The sequence below is a fragment of the Phascolarctos cinereus genome, unplaced genomic scaffold, assembly GCF_003287225.1.
Source record: "Phascolarctos cinereus isolate Bilbo 61053 unplaced genomic scaffold, phaCin_HiC Scaffold_7;HRSCAF=346, whole genome shotgun sequence".
Classification (NCBI taxonomy): domain Eukaryota; kingdom Metazoa; phylum Chordata; class Mammalia; order Diprotodontia; family Phascolarctidae; genus Phascolarctos; species Phascolarctos cinereus.
The window spans coordinates 169,298,608-169,303,640 of record NW_027556180.1 but is presented as its reverse complement, the minus strand read 5'-3'; the positions used below and the strand labels follow the sequence as shown (position 1 = coordinate 169,303,640).

Sequence of the window (5,033 nt, the reverse complement as noted above, 5' to 3'; positions counted from 1 at the left end):
TAATACCTATTCAGTATTCACTGGCCCACCTGCCCAAACCTCTCCCTTCCTAGGAGACTTGTTAGGAGAATAGTGTCAAATTTTGGCTCCTTTTGAGGACTCTAGTGAGGGACAACCTTCCTTCTAGAGATTGGATGATCATAACCCTTTATCTTTAGCCAAAAAATCAAAATTATTACCAAGTTATACGAAGGATTCCCTTTCTTCCAAGGGAACTCCCACTCATCATTATTGTAAAAAAAAAAGTCTCATTCCCTTCCTACACACATTTTTTTAAAAATATTTTTTCCAATTAAATGTAAATTTTTTAACATTGATTTTTTAAAAAATTAGAGTTCCAAATTCTCTCCCTCATCCTCATTGAGGCAAGCAATTGATATTGGTTATACATCTGCAGTCATGCAAAACATATTTCCATTTTTGTCAGGTTGCTAAAGGAAACACAGACAAAAAAAAACAAGAAAAAATGAAGTTTTTGAAAAAGAATACTTTGATCTGCATTCAGACTCCATCAGTTCTTTTGCTGGTGGTAGATAGCATTTTTCATCATGAGTCTTTCAGAATTGTCTTTGATCATTTTATTGCTGAGAATAGCTAAATCATTCACAGGTGATCATTGTACTGTGTACAATGTTCTCCTGGTTCTGGATTTCTATTCTTTGATCTCCAAATCTTTTCTGGGAAGGAGCTGTCCAAACTATCCTAGAGGAAAAGAAACCTGTCAATTAAAGGGGATTTGAACTGTTTTCCTTGGTTGTATAGAACCCTGTGAAGGAACAGAAACCTTGAGGTTCAGTTGACTCTGCAAAGAAGATATAATAAGAAAGGACTACAGAGGAACAACTGAGACTATATTCAAAAGTGGTTCATTCTGATCAGGCAAGACTCTTAAAGACTGCATCCAAGAAACCTCTGGAGTAAAGAGCCCTCCTATTTCTTGGGGGTCGCTTACTTTACATCTCTGCGAGATGATGCCCAACTTCAATAATCTGTTGTCCATTACAACATTCCATGATACCAGCTGCCTGAGGATGGTATCAAAGATGGAAAACATAGTGAATGAAATTGGATCTTTTTTTACAGTAACATGGTTACTCTCATCAGAAGTGATGGATGCAAAACAGAATAGGCCAAATGGTAAAAAAGGCACAAAAATCCACAGAAGAGAAGGACTCCTCAAAAACATAATTGGCCAAATGGTAAAAGATGTACCAAAATTTACTGAAGAGAGATGTAGTCTTCAAGGGACTTTATAATGGCTGCCCCAGCGGCATAATTAACTGGCCAGCAATCTAGGACAAACTTTTTGCCTTGCAACACAAGAAGGAAAATACAAGCAATTTGCCAATCAGAGGCAGGTTGAAAATTATGTGGCTTCATGGCATACTGATTAGCAGAAGGGGAATCATTAAGCATAAACAGATGAATGATTTTTGGTTAAGAGAATAATGTGGCCCTGTATACACTACAACATATCATCATGTCCTTCAAGTCCACATAGGTTTTTTTTTTTAAACAATATGGGGATTTATTCCATTACAGAATGTCCAAGTTAGGGTTTATTCGCCCTTTTGGCCTTTGATCTTTCTTAGGTAGAACTCAAGCTCTCTGCCTTCGAGCACGTAGCTGATTGCTCGGCCACACTGGCCTGGCCTCGATGTGATGCAGGCATGTAGCTTGCCCTGCTGGAACTGTTCCTCCAGAAGTGGGCTGATCTTGGCATTCTTCTTCCATTCTTCATATTTCTTCTGGATCTTCTTTGACCACTTTTTATTTAAAATTTCTTCCTCCTCAGGAGTCAGCTTGGCTGTCTTCTTCCGGCCCAAGGGCAGGGAATAGTGGGACTCATACCACTGGTGGTACGGGGTGCTATCGATGAGCACGATGCAATTCTTCACCAGCGTCTTGGTCCAGAGCAGCAGCTCATTGTTGGATGCATTATAGACCACATCAATGGTCCTTGTTTTTGGGCACAGCACTTGGAGCCCCAGGAGAAGTTGCCCACGTCCAGCCTCAGCGCCCGGTACTTTTTGTTGCCACCTTGGACTTGCATAGTGTGGATGCGGCGGGGGCCGATCTTGGTGTTGGCCGGCGGGCGGCCCAGCTCATACTTGTGCTTCTTGTGGTAGGGCTTACGCTTGCCCCTGGTCTTGCAGCGCTTGTGCCATTTGTCTGGTTGGCACGAGCTGCAAAGAGCCCAAGTCCACATTGTTAATGGACCTATTTCCCAATCTTTGCTGACTTTTTGAAGGCATCAAACTGGTCATTCACTTTAACAAAGGGCATATAATGACTCTGATGGACGCTAAGATGTCCCACAAATAGTCATATGCAATGGTAGGCATCAGTAAAATTTCTCCATTGTTCCTGGTCCCAAAGTGGAGAGCCTTTTTTGCCCAATTATTTTTCTGTTGGCCCCAGAACACTCAGCTAAACCCATAACCATTGCCCAGGAATCAGTATAAATAAAAATGATATCTTATCTATCCCTTAAGGCTCCGCCACAAACCAGTAATATAATCTGCAGCTTGGCCTCACTAGTAGCACTTGTAGGATGTTCCTACCCATTGGATCAGTGGCCACTGAGGTCCAGCAGTCTATCCTATTCTCATAATGGACAAGACCAGCAGCAAACCAAGTAAAACAATGTTCCTCAAAAGCTAGGTCTTCACAGGCAGTAGTTCATTGGTCTAGCAGAGGAGATAAAGCATAGGAAGGAAGAAACAAGCATTTATTAAGTGCTTACCATGTGCCAGATACTGTACTAAAGGCTTTAATTTATTATTTATATTATTATCTTATTTGATCTTCACAACTGTGTGAGGTAGGTGCTATTATTAATCTCCATTTTATAGTTGAAGAAACAGAAGGAAAGAAGGGTTAAGTGACTAGCTCAGGGTCACAATAGTAAGCATCTAGAGCTGGATTTGAACTCAGGTCTTCCTGACTCCAGGCCCAGTGTTCTACCCGCTGTACCACCTAGATAACCACAATGGGGCAGCTAAACCTGGAGGGTTTAGCTTCTGGTAATATCACAATTTGTTCATGAAGGACTCTAATAAAATCTGGAGTGTCCAGGTGAGTGCAATCATACCTGTAACATTTCCTCTGCCCTGCCCATCTTGTGGCTGGATCTATATTACATTACCCAGCTAACAGTAGGCAACAGGATGAAAGATATGAAAGACACAGAGCATAGTATGCTCCTATGTCATCCATTAGGTATCAGCCAGGGCACAATAATACATAAGCAATAATTTTTCAAATGTAGTATAATGGATGATCACTTCAGTAGGTTTATGGTTCCAGAAGTGTCATGGTTATCCCTGGTACCTACTGAAGGCTTTACTTGGTTTTGTCATTATAGACAGAGACTGCTGAAAACATGAGGCACCACAAGATCTTAAGGGCCGAAGGGGAGAGTGCTGGGTTTGCTTTAAATCCTCCAAGGTTATAACCTGTTCTGCCCCTCCCCCCACTCAAGTAAGTTGATAAATAGAGGCCATAAAAATTAAACGGGAATATGGGTTCTCTTTAACCTGAAGAGTCCAAAAACACTCTTGGTTTTCTTTTTATTCTCTAGGGTAGCAAGTATCAGCTATGTGACCCAATGTATAGAATTCTGAGCCTAGAGTTAGGAAGTCCTGAGTTCAAGCCTTACTTCAGACATTTACTGGCTGTTGGATACTGGGCAATCACCCTTAACCTCAGTTTCTTCATTTGCAAATTGAGGATAATAATAGCACTTACTTCCCAGGTTGCTGTGAGGATCAAATGAGTTAATATTTATAAAATACTTTGTAAACTTTAAAGTAAAATAAATATTAGTTATTATTATTATTATCACCTAAATCCAGAACAAACTGAGTTCTCCCCCTCAAGTAAGCAAATTCTCCAAAATTTAGTTGAGAGGGTTGGAGCCTGAATTTTTTTCTTAGGGTCAGTCTTAATCTCTGACCTCTGTCAACATGGCTCTATCTGACCCAGTTAACATTATGTTGTCAATATAATGATGAACATCACAAAGTGGGGACTCTTTCATCCACCAATTATCTTCATACTAAATTGTGGCAACATGAAGGAGAATTTAAATAAGCCTTCCCAAATAAAAGCAAAGTGCTCCTGTTTGGTCTCATCTCAGAAAGGAGACAGTATCGATGAGATCAATAACCCTATACTGCTAACTCAGGGTGTGTGCTATCTGGTCCACCATGCTTGACAAGGTCAGCAACACCTGCAGCAGACAGCAGAACAACTTTTTTCAGTATGCAATAATCTGTGCTAAGTCCTGGGTATACAGATACTGTTTGTATTTGTAAGTTACCAGATACCATCTGCCTTCTTCACTAGCTGTTGTTTAGTCTTTCAATTGTGTCCAACTCTTCATGATTCCATATGAGGTTTTCTTGGCAAAGATACTGGAATGGTTTGCCATTTTCTTCTCCATTGGATTAAGGCTTAAGGTGTTAAGTGACATGTCCAGGGCACACAGCTAGTGAGTATGCAAGGCCATGTTTGAACTCAGGTCTTCCTAACTCCAGGCCCAGTCCTCTATCCACTGAGCCACCTAGCTGCCTCACTGGCTAAAAAAAGAGTATTATGAAGGCAATTTGTATAATGAAGTACTTCATCTTCATCTTATTAGTAAGAAGGAAATGTCTTTCACACACTTCCCCTCTTCACTCTCTCATCTAATATTATTTAATGTTCACTACATGAGATGGTTTAGGCAGCTACAAAAGCTCCCATTTAGTTGTACCCATAATAACCAGTGTAGAAACTAACACAAGCACCCATGTAGGTACTGACTTCCAAGAATGCATATCTATGCCTACAATACATTTCTCTGGGCAGCCACCATAACTGGGACCAAAACAAGGGGTCTTCCACTCACCTTCATGTGAGCAAAGGTACTTCTTCTCTTAGTGGTCTCTACTACCCCACCCAAAAAATTCCTCCCAAATAAAGTAGGCATATCTCTGGTATAATAGTAACCTGGCTACCCATAGCTAGCAATCTCTCATGTTTAGTGA

The 5,033-nt window shown here is 40.7% G+C and overlaps 1 pseudogene; it reads right to left on the bottom strand.

Moving 5' to 3' along the window:
• Positions 1-1,559: 1,559 nt before the first annotated feature.
• LOC110193422 (small ribosomal subunit protein eS8 pseudogene) lies at positions 1,560-2,209 on the bottom strand (annotated as a pseudogene).
• Between the last annotated feature and the right edge of the window lie 2,824 nt (positions 2,210-5,033).